We start from the raw sequence: 17,552 nt of genomic DNA, 5'->3' as shown, positions 1-17,552 counted from the left end.
TACAAGCCCTGAGAGACAGCTCTGCTGGTGTGAATAATTCTTTCTCTAAGTTGCCTAATTACTGCTAATATTTATTTTGTTTTCATAACAGGTCCAAGACAGATTTTCCGTGAGAAGGTTAGCAATAATGCTCCCTACCCAGAAGAGTTCATGTGCATGCTCTCCTGCTGTGTCAACTTTTTGCTTGGTAAACAAATCTTGCCTGGGACAAGTGTGGCCCGAAAGATGACATGTGGTGCACTGATGCTCATCTGGGTTTTAGGAAAATGCATGACCAGTTGAAGTCAGTCCTGTATCTGTCTGCCAGTGGTATCAGATTCCCCTCGCATACTGTCTCCTCTGCATGAGCAGCCAAAGCCAAGCTGCTTCAAGGTACAGGCCAGATTACTGCAGTGCTGTTTAATTTCCTACCCAGCGTTTAGTTCTCCACATTTTCCTCATGTATTGCTCCAAACTGCCAGTCTGACCACGTGATCCAATGTTCAGCCAGCTGGCCAGAATACAGTCAGAGCCTGGTCAATATTTGGAAAGAAGTACACATGCTGCCTGATTTCAACTGAAATAATGGAATATCCATAAATACAACATGTTTTTTGAAGAGGCTGAACAGCTAGCCATTTCCCAGATTGATTAGCTATGCCTTCAGTCTATCCATCAAACAAATTTAAGTGCTGCTGCAAAAGAAAATCAGAAAACAAGGTAGGGCAAAACTGTCTCAAGGACCTTGCTGGTGGTCCAAAATCTTGTAATTCAGTTTCTCAAAAGAAGTAGCAAAAGGTGAGGAGAGAGAACAGCATTATGAAGTGATTGCAGGATAGCATGTATGTATTTCCACAAAGATGTCAATCTAACTATTTAACGAGGCTTAGGTCCTCCATTTCCCCCTGTTTTTCTGTCAGACCTTTTTGTTCCAGTGACTTGGGGAGTTTGGGCATCAGCAGCCTTATGCTACAAGGAAAAACAGAAGTAGGAAAAAAACCCCAACATTCCAAGGGATCTCTCACTTCTGCTGCCTGGTTTTCCTTCATTTTTTTAAGGATTTACAGAAGTGTACTCTCATTTCTGTTCTACTTTGGAGTTTGAATTTGGTTCTTTTGCTTTTGTAGGAAAGTTTTCAAAACCCCCTTGATTTTAGCTTTTGTTTAGCAGAGCAGAGTTTTGTGAGTGTGAAGTTTTCAGTGTTTGCTTCCCACTCAGTCATAGAGGAAGTTATACAGGAAACTGCAACCAAGCCAGGTGACATTATGGAGATCTATCATAAGAGAAGGGTTTGTGTTGGATCTTTAATGACCATTTAGTCCCATCACCCTGGACATTAGGGGCATTTTTTTCTCTTCTACCTTCTTTTTCAATCTAGATTTTGTCTTGATACCACCTCATACTGTGAAATCGAGCAGAGTAAGTGGAGATGACACAAAGACAGGTGTGTAGTGAGTTTGTAGGACCACTGAAACAGGTTAGACTTTACTAGAATATATGCCAGGCTTATTCCTAGCAAGGCTTCACTGCCTGGACATCAAATGAACCATGAGCACCCCATCCAGATCCAGAAGCCAGAAACAAATTACAAAAAAATGTGGAAAATTTGCATTACTTGACTTTGCAGGGTGAATAAGAAGACATGACAAATCTTGTTAGTGCAAACAACCTGGGGCAAAGAACATACCTACGCTAGATTATAGCAGCATTATTAATTCCATATACTATTTTACTTCTTATTTTTCTAGTTATTAAAATGGGTAATATTTTAAAATTCTCCTATAATCCCAAATGCAAGCTCCCTGCAACTTTGTAGTCTGGTTAACCCTTATTTTTATAGAAAAGATATATCAGAAATATTGGAGCAGTAAAAAAGCCCCCAAAACCCCAAACTTCCAAAAAGCATTGTGGGCTGCTTTGGGTACCTCTTGACCTGGTGTTAGGAAGTAAAAGTAGCAGGAAAGTCAGGTCTGAGAACAGCTAAGCAGAATCCGTGTAGGGGAGCTACACAGCAGTTACTAATGTATTTCTTGTCATAGGTAGCTTGTGCTTTCCATGCCACAGTCACTTGACTTGCCCTTTAACCAGATTTTAAACAACCTATATTAACCAGCCTGCTCACGGGCTAGGAAATTCATTAATGAGCTGTTTTTAAGTAACTGGACGAGATCCTGTCCCAGCTCTCACTGACCTCTCTGCAAGGATTTTTATCCCTCTTGTCTTGAAAAGACAGTGACTTTGGTATTGCTTGCTTCCTTAAATACGAACAGAAGATGCTATTAAATTACCTCATCACATTTGAATTAATGTGGGATTTATTTACTTATAAGGAAGAATACAAACATGAATGCTGTAACACAGCTGAGAAGGATAGTGAAAAATAAGAGGGATGAATGTCTTTCAGTAAATACATTTACTTCAGTTCATGATTCTGGCCTAATTCTCGCCATGATTTTGTTATAATAAATTCTAAAGAAAATAAGATTACAGTGATAAAACAACATCTCTTACCAATAATTACCTAGTGCACACATGCAAAGAGTTAGACTGTCTGCCTGCTCTGCCAGCTAAAAAGCACCTCAGCTTAATGTTTCACTATTATTTACAAAACCATCTTTGAAGTTTGATCTGAAACAGCTCATCCGCTGAACAATGCCTCAGACTTCTCTGCCCAAAACAAATAATTCAGTTAGAAGAGAAACAAACAATTCCATCATTTCCATGACAAATACTCTCTTTTGCCTGAAACCTACGTTCAGGAGATTTCTTCTGTCATAAATCCTTTCTTGATACGCATCTGAGTTGCTTGAAGTAAGAGATTTCTCAATTACAGCAACCCAGAAGTATTAAAAATGAAAAGTTTTTGGACAGGAAATATAATTTCATTGAAAGCAAGTTGTTCCTCAGGAAGGAACAGTTTATTCTTTTGATCTGGAAATAAAAATAATTCTGAAATTTTTATGATGTAAAATTTTGGCATTTTAAGGTTTTGTGTTTTTTTTTAAGTGTCTGTACAAGCATAGAAAATTCATGGTTATTTGCAAGTAAATGACATCTAATAGATATTTAATTGGATCTCAAAGTTCCAGTACACCTCTAGTGATCATTGACTGTGAAGTATCACTATGCACAGACAATGGAATAGAATATGATACAACACAATATAGTATGATAATTTCAGTTGGAAGGGACCTACAATGATCATCTAGTCCAACTCCCTGACCATTTCAGGGCTGACCAAAAAGTTAAAGCATGTTCTTAAGGGCATTGTCCAAATGCCTTTTAAAACCTGACAGGCTTGGGGCATTGACCACGTCTCTAGGAAGCCTGTTCCAGTGTTTTACCATCCTCTTGGCAAAGAAATGCTTCCTAATGTCCAGTCTGAACTTTCCTTGATGCAACTTTGAGACATTCCCACATGTCCTATCACTGGATTCCAGGGAGAAGAGCTCAGCACCTCTCTCTGCACTTCACCTCATCAGGAAGCTGATGAGAGGAATGATGTTGCCCCTCAACCTCCTTTGCACACTAGGCAAACCCACGAAGACATAGATTTTAGGGGAAAAAAATCAGAAAGATAAAAGGAAAGCAAAATTAAATGCTTTGCTTTGTCTTTCTCTTGAGGTAGCAGATAAACATCAGATGAATCCAACAGTGAAAAATAAAGTTAAAATATGACATTTTCCATTAGCAGCAATAGAAAAGAATTTGCAGTTATTTTTTTTAATCTGAAAACTAGAGATTTCACAGACACATCTTTTGTAAATTTGTATCCGTCTTATTAATCTATTAGGAAATAGAGCTTAGAAGAATGAGTTCATAAAAAAGGACAGCTTTTCTAACAGTTTTCTTACAAAAAATGCAGTTTATATGTATGATTCAGGTATGTCCCAGTAAACAGTGTATTCAAGTTTTTTTAGTATATCATGAAATCCCTGGATGTATAAACTGTGGCTAAAGCTGTGTCTGTAACCAGCTGCCTAGATGCCATGAGAATGAGGGTGGTTTATATCTTATTAGGAAAGGGACAGAAATTTGAAAACATTGAATGTCCAAGGGACACTTAGTAGAGTTATATGCTTATATTTCTTCATTATATATTGGGAATGGCATGTCAGCTTCCATGGCATGCTTATATAATTAAAAATTTTATTATAAATCTTTTAAAATTTACTGCTTTGGAGTGGCAGTAGCAAATGCCTCATAAATACAAATGTCAGTATATGCACAATAGATCAAATTAGAAGTATTACTTTTATGAATATTTGACAATATTGTCTAAAAAATATAGTTTCATGAAAAGTAGGTGTGCATAGATAAATATATTCCCCAACATTTCATGACTTATAGAGTCATAGGAAAATTAAGGTTGGAAAAGACCTGTAAGAGTCCAACCATTTAACCTAGCACTGCCAAGTCCACCACTAAACCATGTCCCATATGTTTGTCCCACAAGTGTCACATCTTTGCATCTTTTAAATACCACAAGGGATGGTGACTCAATCACTTCCTCGAGCAGTCTGTTCCAGTGCTTGATAACCCTTTCAGAGATATTTTTTTCCCAATATCCAATCTAAACCTCCCTGGCTGCAACTTGAGGCCATTTCCTCTTGTCCTATCACTTGTTACTTAGGAAAAGAGACCGGCAACCACCTGATTACAACCTCATTTCAGGTAGTTCTAGAGAGTGATAAGGTCTCCCTCTGTCTCCTTTTCTACAGGCTAAACTATCCCAGGTCCCTCATATTCTCCTGTGGTCTAGACCCTTCACCAACTTAGTTTCTTTTCTTTGGACTTGTTCGAGCACCTCAGTGTTTTTCTTTTAGTGAGGGACCCAAAACTAAACACAGTTCTGAAGGTGCAGCCTCACCAGTGCCAAGTAAAGGGTGACAATTGCTTCACTAGTCCTGCTGGCCAGGCTGCTGTTGGCCACCTTGGCCACCTGGGCACACTGCTGGCTCGTATTCAGCTGGCTGGGGACCAACATCCCCAGGTCTATTCCCACTGGGCAGTTTTTCAGCTAATCTTCCCTAAGCCTGTAGTGTTGCATGGGGTTGTTGTGACCCAAGTGCAGCATCAAGAACTGAGCTTTGTTGAATCTCTTACAGTTGGCCTCTGCTCATTGATCCAGCTTGTCAAGATCCCTCTGTAGAGCCTTCTTATCCTCAAGCAGATCAACATTCCTGCTCAACTTGGTGTTCTCTGCAAACTTACTGAGGATGTACTCAATGCCCTCATCCAGTTCATCAATAAATATATTAAAGCGAACTGGCCCAAGTACGGGGCCCAGCGGAACACCACTTGTGGTTGGCTGCCAACTGGATTTAACTCCATTCACCACAACTCTCTGGGCCTGGCCATCCAGCCAGTTTTTTAGCCAGTGAAGAGTACATCTGTCCAAGCTGTGAGCTGCCACTTTCTCCCAGAGAGAAAGGCTTTACTAAAGTCTAGGTAGAAAACTTGCACAGTATTTCCTTCATTGAGCAAGTGGGTGAGTTTATCAGAGAAGGAGATCGGGTTAGTCAAACAGGACCTGCCTTTCATTAACCCATGCTGACGGTCTGATTGCCTAGCTGTCCTGCACATACTATGTGATGGCACTCAGGATGATCTGCTCCATAACTTTTCCCACTTGATAAATAACTAAGTCTGCTACAGCCCCAGCAAAACAATTGCTGTGGACTATAGCTTTGATTACCAATTCAGGCTTGCATGGTCATTTGTGTGGGAGTATAGGTCGATCAACTACTATTCACCCATTGCAGTTAGAAATGGTAAGATGTGGATAAACTGTATGACTGACAAGCCTTTAAAAAAAGCTTAAATCTCATTAACCAAATAACAGTGTGTAAAAATAGCACTATTGTTTGAATAAATTAGTAAATCTAGTGTAATTTTCAGTTTCTAAAAATGCAGATGTGGGTGTATGTGTAAGAAATGTAAAACACATTTTGAAATCGTAGCATTCAATGTTGTTTCATTGTTCTTTTCTCTTGTGATTTATTGCCCCAGTGCTGGTGTGTGTCTATATAAGCTTGTCAGTTAGCCATGCATTCCGATATGTTACTTCCTTAATTTCAGGAACTTGCTAAGGATTTGATAATCTTTGTGGGTGACTTAACATTGACGTCAGTGTAAACTGAGAACATCACCGTGGCCTGACAACATGTATTTTGGATGTGTATTGTTAAATATACTGATAGGCAAAAGCAGTTCTTCCTAGGTGAAATAACCACAGGAAAAAGCTATGTTAAAACCAAGACAGTGGGAAAACCAAACTGGCTAAAAAGGAGGTGTTGGATAACCAAACTCTTTAACAAAACACTGTGCTGCAAATTTAAATGAGAGATGTGCAGTTCCTGCTGTGTTACAGTCCATGAGTTCACGCCAGTGATTCGGAATAGCATTTCCTCACATCTGCTCCTTCTTTTTCTGTGTGCCAAAAACTTTGAAAGAACTTGTTTGAAACCACTTAAAGACTTGCATTCTTTTTTTTTTGTTTTTTTTTTTTTTAAATAAACCTTTTTCACATTAATGGTTTATTTAAACATGACACGGTCTGTCATAACTCAAACTGCAGTCTGGTTTTCCTATGATTAATCTTATACCATTATGACTTTTTTTCTTGGAAATAAGTGATCTTCATGGATGAAGGTAATTGTTTGTCATGGTACATAATAGGAAAACTATGGAGAAAAAACACAATAGCTGGGTTTTTTGGAAAAGGACAAAGCAATACTCCTCCAAACCTGAACAGAAAATTTTAATTAAGGTATTTGTCCCAAGGACAAGAATAGTCCAAACAAATAACCTTGATTACAAAAGGAAAATATTTAGACTCATGTGATGGTAGTAAAGTAATAATTGTGAATGATTTTAACAATTTGCACTCTTTTCTGAACTACATCTGGTATCTCACTGTTTTGATAACTCCCAGTTTACAGCTTCTTTGCTACACTTCACTGAAGTACAAAGGTGCTCTGAATTCCTGTGGACCAGCTCTTCCATTGCCTTATATATATATGTCTGGGTTGACTCCCTTAGCCACTTTATTACAGGCTACATACAACTTGATTTCCCTATGATCCAGTACATACTTGAGGACCTTGGATTAGGCCTGTTTTCCAGAATGTGTTTGTATATTCAATTGCCTTGAGATATTTGTCTATTCAGATTATCAGAACCTGGAATTTATTTGTTATCATCCAAAATTCTCATTTAAGCATGCTCAGGGTAGGGTACACTAAGTGCTCAGGTACTTTTATATATGGGCTGTTAAGGGTTTAAATTAAAATGCACGTACTTTAAGTGGATTCCTGTCTGGTCTTTAAAGATTGCAAGCAACCTATCAGTGCACACATAGATGTTATACCTCTGTGCAGGAAACCAGGCTCTGACTGGATCTGAGGTTATATGCTTATCCTTTTGAACACCAGACACAATAGCAGGGGCAACAAGTGAGACAGGATCGGATAAAAAGAGACCCCAAATATGGGTTTTCCCACCATATTAATCCATTTTTTATAAATGCCTCAATAAAAAAGATTGGCTGGAAGTATCCACATCTAGAGAAATATATAAAGAATTCTTCATCTGGATGTTTGCAGTACTAATACTGGGGGTTTTTTTGTAAGGGATGTATAATTTAAAGCACGTTTAACTCAACAACCCATTTTACAACTGTGATTTTTAATTTTTGTTTTTTTGGTAACAGTTGTATGTGAAGAGCGTAATGTGACTAGTTAGGTTTGCTAGCTATTACATTTTATTTGCAGTAAGAGTTCAGGCATGTAGGAACTGAAATCAGCCTACTAACTTCACTTGTAAAACCCCTGTGACGTTGATTTAGCTGCTACTTTAGGCAATGTATGTTAAGAAAGTTCGCTTGTTTTTTTGGTTTTGTTAAGCAGGGTGAGTGTACCTTGTGAATGAAGATTAGAAGGAATAGGTGAGACACAGGAAAAGAAGAAGAGATGGCACTACAGGTCCTGAGAGTTCATGTTGCTATGGAGCGTGTAACTGTGGAAATAGCTTACCATTTCTATTGGATTTTAAAAAATTGTATCTTGCAACACTGGAGAATTTTTTTTCCCTCATTAATGTTAAGTTAAAGAAGTTTAAGATAAATAAAAATAAAGTAAAATGAAACTCTCATAAGAGGCAGATGCTGAAAGGAGGAGATGATAAAGAGACAGTTAAAATTCACTGCTGGACTGCTAAGTATAATTGGTACTGGGGTTAGGAATAACTTAAAGTGTTTATATAGTCAGTAAAAAAGATGTATTTCCAGTGAGTGATTCAAAGCTTGAGTGAATCAGAAAAGGCTCAGCTGAATTTATTCCTCAATGCAATGGTTATATATACATGAAAAACCCAGCAACCTTGAAAGACAGAAAGGTTTTTTGTCTTAATTGTTTTGACTGTTTAGTGGTTTCATTACCTCTCATTGGCATGGGAACTCTAAACATCATGTAGAAAATTACTAACAGCTATGCATGACGGAAGGCTATAACATTAACAAAGTATAGGATGATGGTCAGTGCTCACAAATGAGGGGAGAGGTTATAGCAAATGGTTTTGACTTTCAGATATTAGATGCATGGACTCCACTGCATTGAAGGTTTATTTATGACTTTGGAATTGGTAAGAAAAATAGGCTTTTGGAGCACCTGGCTGCGACCAGGGACTCTGGTGGAAACTATAAAGCCTTGGGGTTGCTGCAAGGAGGATAAGGGAGATAATTCCAGGACCAACATCCATCATAGAGACAAGAATGGGCATTTTGCTAACAGACAACTCAACCTGAATAAGATGAATCCTGAACTTAGTCTCCATAGCGCTTTGTCTCATTAAAATACTGATAATTATTCAGAAGTTCAGGGATCCTTCCACCTAGTCAGGTGAAGGCATTATGAAGTGAAAATTTTATGATTATTTTATCATTGACATTGCTAAATGGTAAAATTCACCTGGAAAGAAATAAAATCCTCTTCAGGTTTTGTAGGGAGCATGATGAGTATCTCATGGTGTCCAGAAGCAGTTGAAATAGCACTGAGGGGTTGGTATTCTCCTTTTCGTATGCGCCTTTTCCATCAAGTGGGGTTTTTTAGGATAGAAAGAAACAGACATTGAACAATTCAGTGAAACAGAGATGTGTAATACTATCATTGTATACGTGAAAAAAAGACCAGGACTAGATACTATATGATTTATCAATATATTCCTTAACAAGGGTGATCAGGAGAGATCAGACTGTGTTGGAGATCACATAAATTTGGCATGTCCTTCTTTCTATGTTGTGAGTATATTTCTATCTGCTTATTTGCTTGTTACCTCTCTTCTATATTGATGGCTTCAATTTAGATTTTGGTGTGCAGGTGTGTATCTGTATTTGATGCTGCTTCAATTAATTCCACTGAAGCTGAAGACTTCAGTGCTTGGGGAAAATGAGAGGTGCATATAGTTGGGAGACCAGCTATCCTAAACAGACACGGGCCATCTGCAGTTCTGGTATTGTAAGTGGAAAAATGCTGTATGCACATTATTTTGGACATACTGTTCTTGAGAGGCATAAGAGCCTAACTTATTGATGCTTAACTAGACCTACAGAAATATTAAGTTAATTTACCAGTAGCACCAATGCCAATAGAAGTCTTCCAGGATGTACGGCATGTATGTACAGGATGTACGGCAGAGAAATAGATGCTTTGTGAGTAAAGACAAAATGTTCTTCCTTTTGAGTGTGCTGCCAGAAATCTCTGTTGATGTAAAGGTATCAACAATAAGGAAGTGACCAAAGTGGTAGTAGCAGAATAACTAATTTTCTCCAGCTCTCATAAAACCTCCAGATGGTTAATGATGAAGTGCAGGCTTTGTGTACGGAAGACTCAAGGCTAGATGTCTTTGCTTGTATGGAGAAATAACTGAGGTGGTTTAGTTTAGTTTTGTTTTGTTTTTTCTATGAAGAATCAAAAATGTTTTGCAAGGTGTTTCAAAGCTTACTTCTGAATGGAATGAAGCTCTCATCCTTCATGTATTTAGTTTATTCCATTTGTGGTATTTCCTGAACAAGGAGAGCAAGTGTTTCAGCTTCCATCTGGACACAGTTCTGAAATATGTCAAAGACAGTGACCAGACCTTGATGTGAATGAGGTTAGTGGAAAAGAAGTTTCATAATCGTACAAATATTCTCTATCAAAGCAAAAGATTCACAGTCTTTTGTAAATTTTCCATCTGATTTATCAAGATTCATTGCAGACAGTAACACACCCGCTAACAAATGAACAACTGATAATGTAGACATTGGTGTATATACATAAATCCCCTGTATTGTAAATTTCATTAGAAGGTATTTCTAGGACTGATACTAAGGCAAGAATGAATGTCAGGCTTTTCCTTCCATTTCCAATGTCTGTACAGAAAAAAAAAAGTGAAGAAAATTGAAAAGCATTTATTTTATACATCCCTAAAATAATATTGCCATGTGTCATCCCTTTCTCTTTTGGAATTACTAATAGACTTTCCAAGATGAATTTTAAAAATAACCTCCCAAAAGATGTCCCCTTTTAGCTATTTTGTTAGGTTTGGCTCCTGTGAAGGTACACTTACTGCAAAACTTCTATCAAGAATCCTAAAAACCGCATAGTCTACCTTTGGGAAATACTATACGTGACTTCACAGCATTTCTTCATTTGGTATTACGGTAATTTCAGTACAGGATGCTTGCTCTTCCTGTTAGCCTGCACTGCATGCAAATGGACTATGTAGGACACCTCTGTCTCCAATTGATGTACTAGAGACATTCTCAGAGACAAGGCATGGTTAGAAGCAGGTCCAGTAATTCCACAGTACAACAACGGAATTACTGGATCATCTCAAATTGCCGTTAAAAATATTTTCTTAACTTGCTTTTCCAGCTGGCTTAAATTCTTGGGTTTAGTTCTATGGAAATCATATTCATCTTGACCCTGAAAGCACTGATGAGTTCCTGGTCCATTTGTTATTACAAATGGTTATTTTTTAGAGGAAAAACAGTGGCAAGGAGAAATGTCACAGAAATGTTATCTTAACTGTGGTAGACCATGGGAAATCCAGGTTTGGGTGAAACTTTAACTTTTTACTTTCACTGCAAGGTGATTTCACATTTGTTTAGAAAGGCCCTCTGTTGTCTGTAATAAATTCTGTGGGTCTCTAAAAACAACTATGTGGACTATACTTGCTGTTTTCCCTAATACTCCATCAGTCTCATTGTTAACATTGGACATATCAAAGCAATAGCCAGAATAAAGCAAACTGTAACAGCTGTGTACGGACAGGCTATTTTGTGAATTATACTTTTGAAATAACTTCATTAAAACTCATCTTTTGGAAAAAAAAAACCCACATATCTCTGTTTTTTCAAAGCTTTTAAGCTTTTTATTTCTTTTGCATTCCTGAAGTGATGGAAACATGATGCAAAACGTGGCCAAGAGATTACATTAGAATCTTGAAGGGTAGAAGAAACGTGCTTGGGATATTTAAAAAATTGAAAACTGCTGCCACAGTGGTTCTCCCCAGTACAAGAGAATTACTGGGAAGCTGAAGTAAACTCTGAGGGATACCTCAGGTGGAGAGATGGAAAACATGGTGTGGGTAAACTACTGAGTTGTTCAGCCCGTTGGAGAGAAGAAGGTCAATGGGCCTGTAATCCTCCACTGCAAGAGGTTTAAAGGAAGGCAGGACTAGACTTTTCCCCCAAAAGTTGTGCAGTGAAAGGAGGCAGAAGTCACAAACTGCAGCAAGGGAAATTAATTTCAGATAAAGGGGGGAAAAAAAACCAACTATAGTCTGGAATTCATCTGATCCCACCCCTTGCTCACAATAATAGGGTTACTGTAGAGTTAGAGCAGGGTGCCATTTTCACTCATGTTTTGAAAATTTCCAAGTTATCATGACAGTTTGTTAAATATTTGTGTGTGCAATCTAAATAATTCTAAAGCTTTTGAATCCTTTTAGAAAGTATATAGCACATTGAATAAAGCTGGCACAAATTAGTGTCCTTTTAAAATATATCTATTAATAAAAAATGTATTATTTACAGTTAAAACTTCTCTGAATCTCAAAAACATTTAAGTTTCTTTGGATTTGTTATGGTTTATAGTCACTTGTTCTTGTAGTAATAACTTTGAAAATCAGATAGGAGTATTTTCTCAAAGGCATAGCATCTTACACCTAGTTTTGACAAAGGCTGAACATGTTTTCTTATTAGTTAGTAAGGCTTAAATTCTTAGACATCACCATGAAAATCCCAAACAAACACAAACAAGGCAAAATATTTGGGGTAGGAACTGAAGAAATTTTAAATTGTGCAAATGAGCAATGCTGTTTAAATGACCTAATAATAGACACTAATTTTCTTTATAAATCAATGCATCAAAACTGGGATGTGAATCAAAACCACAAGCAAGTTATCTAAGTACACTTAGAAATCAACTTTTGGAAACTACTGAATATGAATTTTCATGCCAATTGGCTGTGACATTAAGTGGGTTATTTTAAACTCTGCTGTGAATGTTCCCCATACTGTTCAATGGGGCTCAGCCTCTGGATCTCAGAAGAGGAGGACAGTGAAACTCTTCCTATTAGTTAGACTGACCCAAGCTAGCTTATTTGATCAACTGCTTCCTACTCTTGTATTCTCTGCTAAGCTCTCACATCGCAGTGCTTGTGAGTTATATTTCACACCTTCTCCAGTTGGCTCAGAGACTATGTTGCATTCTGGTGGGTGATGACCTGGACTCAGTTATTCATGCCTTCATCACCTCTTGGCTAGAGTATAGTCCTGTGATAAACTTGGGCACGATGCCTACAGCACTTAGGAAACTCCAACTAATAGAGAAGGCTGGAACACATCTCTGCAGTCACACTGGCTACTATGGGTTTACCCGGTCTCCCTACAGAGATTCCCCATAGAATTTCAGCTCAGGTTCAAATTCCTTTTCTACTTGTGAAAAAACAGATTGTGTTTTGTGACTAAAAAAATCTGCTCTTTTGCTGGGGACATTGCACTGTAAGTGAGGAAAAGCTTACATCTCAAAGCTTTCTTGTGGTTCAAACTGAGTCCTAGAGTTTATGCAGGAACAAGAGAACGTCACTAATTTCTCTTTCCCAGCTCCTATTCCACTTTGCCTTCTCTAATAGAAGCATATAATAGTTTTTGTAATCCTAAATCTTGAATTCTATTAGAACACCCTTCCTTCTGGAGTGGAGGAGAAATAAGAAATCATACCAGAAATACACAGTATCCACATTTCTGTTGCTTACTGCAAAGTAGGTCAGAGAGTAACTGAAGTCAGGAGAACCTATGTGATGGACCAGACTGATCATGCACAACTAATAGCAAGTTCAGGGTCAAAGTTTTGGCTTTCTTTTGAAGAGAGGCTGTTAAAAGGCATAATGACTAAATTTAGTGGTGGAAAATATTTTGTGAGTTTGCTGAAGAATTATTTTTGTTTCCTACCACTAGAAACAGTTGATAAAAATCAGAGAAATATTTTAAGGCTTTAATTCATTAGAGTATTTACCCAGTCATCTAAGTCTATTCCCATTTAGTGACATATGTGTATATTTTAGTGTTTAATGTCTACAACTTTTCTACTGGTACTGGCCATGTGAGAAGGAGATCTGTATGCTAATACAAGAAGGAAGCAAATTTTGGAATTTTCTGTTCTGGAAGCAGAATATCTGACACATCAATGCACATACAAAATTGGTGAAACTGAAGTAACAAACTAGTCATGAGAGCTGTACTGAAGAAGCAATTATATATTGTATATTATATAGCTTGGACTCCTAACAAAGAAAATGTTATGGTTCTAGATATGACTGAATGGACATGCAATTCCTAGAGCCACTTCACGTAGAATGATTAAAAAAGTCAGGTAGCACTTCCAAAACTCTGCTTCCTGAATATAATATCTGGAAAAACACCCCACAAATAACTTTATATATATTTAGGTGGAATCTTTCCTCATAAATAAGTATTGCTTGTCCTAGGAAATTCTATAAATCTCATCTTTAAAATTTTCCTTATTTCATTCTTCTGTACTTGATCCAGTGAAAGTAATCCCTTCTATGTACCACAGCTGACCTACTGTACCACTTCAGTTTGAGAGAAATGCAATAAAAATAGCTAAAGAATGTTCCCAGGAGAGCAGCTATTGAGGGAAGCTGTCATGAGATTTATAGAACTTTCTATGTTTGCTGGTACCTAAGATCAGCTGAGCAAGGAAAGCAGAGAATTGCACCTGAGAATCAAAGCCACTTTTCAAATGCAAGTGTTATAAAGGAATACATCTGAAGAAGAAAGCAGGATATGTCTTGACAGCACCAAAAATCTGTCCATTATATGTTTTCCCTAGATCTAAGGATTTTGTGGTCTAATTGGGAAGGAATTTAAAGGATTGCAACAGCTAAAAAGGCAGGAACATAGGTCTATATGTATGTATATTTCAGGTTCAGAAGAACCACTTTTTAAAAATGCTATATTGAGTTCATTGTGAAAAGCCCAAGCTATCCTTATTCTATACAATTCAAAAGAGTCTTTTAATGACTTTGTGGCTCTGCAGTTGCATACACTTCTATTGTCAACATTTGAATAAGGTCTTGCAACTCACTAAAATAATTCATATTCCTCCACCCAATTTTTTTTCCATATGTCTTTCCAGTCAGTGTGTCAGCAGGGAGCTCCAGACTCAGTTAATGAGGATGATGAACCAGTTATCTGACAAAGCAATTTTATATTCTCACATGTGTCAAAAGAACACAGATCAGCTCTAAATTTTACTTTCTCACGTGTTAGTGTGAAAATCATATTTTCAATGAAAGTAAGTCAGCTGTGGAAGCCCTCAAGATTGTTAGCTGGCAACCTAGGCATTAGTAGAAATTAAATGCATTATGCAAACCCTATCAATTTAGGAATTAAATAGAATCATAGAATCATAAACTCATTAGGGTTGAAAAAGACCTCCAAGATCATCTAGTTCAACCATCCTCCTGCCACCTATATTACTAAATAGTTTATGCACTGATTGGGGCCATACACATTTAAATGATACAAGTATTCAGTGCAGCTAAAGAAAAGAAGGAAGAAGAATATGAAAATTAAAACAAGAATTAATTTTTTTTTTTCTAGAACTGCTAGGAACTTTGCTAGTTAACTCATGGTTCATTTAAGGTATAGTATTGAAACAGTTTTAGTGACATGAAGAAAAAGCAGATGGAAGAGCAAAACCCCACAGCATTATGTTCTTTTTAGTCACATATGTAGCAGACCTACACCTTCATTCCCCAATCTTGACAGTCCCTCTGTCGGTCATCAAATACTCGGTGGAGTTCAGCGGCAATTTGGTCAGTGGTTTTGTTTGGTTATATGGTCTTGTTACATAACAAGTGCATTATATTCCTTTTCTATGCAAAAAAAGCTCTGTAGTAACCTCAAGGATGATTTGCATTGATGAATGAAAAGATACACATAACTGGAGATGTAAAATGAAGTTGCTAGTTCTAATGCACAATAAGGTAAATGCTAACATGTAGACACTGTTTTCATTGACATTATGGTATTCAGAGTCTTTGCACGGAATACTTTCACTGTTTTCTATAAAAGCTATTTGTCACTCAGCAACAAATTAAGGACCCAGTAGTTAGTCTATTTTTTCTTTCTTCATTGTTCTTTATTTATAACTTGATGCATAAACTACACAGGAATTTTCCAAACATAAAGAAAGACAAGAACTATTGCTTCATACCCTTGAGCATCTAAAAGAACAAAGATATTTGGAAATCTTCTCACTATACTAAATCCCAGATGACAGCATTAGCTCATTTCTATTGTGATTTCCTTTGTTTGTGTTCCTAAGTATAAATGATGCAAATAGAACGACTACAAATATCATGATCATCTACTAGTTCATAGCAGGTGAAGAGAACTGTAGGGCGGCTTTACCGAGGCTACATCCATACCTTTCCCCTTTGATGCCTTCCACTTGCTGAAAAGCAAGACATATATCTGTTCTGACAGCCCTCAGCACAGAACCTAAAGTCTCCAGGAGCTGGCCTTTGGACTTGGAGGCAAGCTCTGTTGTGACCAGATTTGTTAATGCAATTCCTCTCATGCTTAAACAAAACATTTCCTTGTGAGATGTTAAAAACACTCTAAAAAGGAGGTATCATAAACTTTCCCTGAAACAGGGGAAATGTGCACAGATTAAGTACCACACAGAAGGGTTTTTTTTTGTGAATAAGGGATGTTTTACTATTTTTGAGTCACACAATTTTACAGAAGGTATGGATGGACATGATGCAAAAGGCACAATTTCAAGAAGCAAAAGTCAAAACTTTCTGCATAGGAAGTTGTATCACTCTATTGGCCAGCAATAGATTTTATCACCTCCAGATGCTGTTGCAGACATGGCTTGATTTAAAGATAGATCACTTCTGAAGAGCCCGTTAACACTCCCAGTTTCATACACGTTATAGGCCTATATTGTGTAATAAAAAAACTCCACTCATAAGCAATGATATTATATCACATCCGCCTTTAGCTTCACAATACAATCACACAACAATGGTATCAATGCCCAAAGAAACTCATGGATTTCCCAGAACTGTTGTGCCATTTAGGTTAGATATCAGGAAGAATTTCTTTACTGAAAGCGTAGTCAAGTACTAGAACAGGCTGCCCAGGGGAGTGGTGGAGTTACTGTCCCTGGAGGTATTTAAAGGGGATGTAGATGTTGTTCTTGAGGACATGATCTAGAGGTGGACTAGGCAGGGTAAGGCTATGGTTGGACTCAATGATCTTAAGGATCTCTTCCAACCCAGGTGATTCTATGATTCTATGATTTCAATTCTCAGCTATAAAGAAAACAGAAAGAAGGAAAAATGCAATGAAAGTAATTACAGCAAGGAAGAGATAAAATGGACTAACAATAAAACTTGGTGTGTGTGGCAGTGGTCATTAAAAGAAAGAGAAAATCATGAGGCAGAAACCTGCACAAACAGTCAAGTGAAAAAACAGTGTAAAATGGAAAGACCAGTGGAGAAAATACATTTGGGGGAAGATCTCTCAATCAAATTGAGGTACAAAACATCTGAAGGACAACAGTGGCCAAAAAGGTGAATATATCTTATTTCCCTTATGTAGCTCTCTGGGTCTGTGGCAACACCAACCATCAGGCTTTGTCATAATGAGATAAATTTCATAATTCTGAATGCACTAAATTGTTTTGACACTGTAAATACCAATGATTTTACAATTTTTTCCAGGACAAAAATGATAAAACTAACAATAGAAATGAAGCTGTTCAGAGGACCAGTCTCTCTCTGCCTGTAAAAAAGAAAAATAATCCTAAACAGTAATGATTTTCTTTAACATTATTTCTCTAAGACTTTTTGTACTGAAAGATCTATAGTGTAACAGGAAAAAGGAGTAAAGAACAAATTTGGCTTTTTTTTTATCCACATAGCTCCTGATTTAGAAATAGACTCATTATTTGAAACTTAAAGCAGGGTATAAAAGATATTAGTTGTGA

This window comes from Gallinula chloropus (assembly GCF_964237585.1).
Source record: "Gallinula chloropus genome assembly, chromosome: 3".
NCBI classification, from domain to species: domain Eukaryota; kingdom Metazoa; phylum Chordata; class Aves; order Gruiformes; family Rallidae; genus Gallinula; species Gallinula chloropus.
This window is presented reverse-complemented; position numbering follows the sequence as displayed.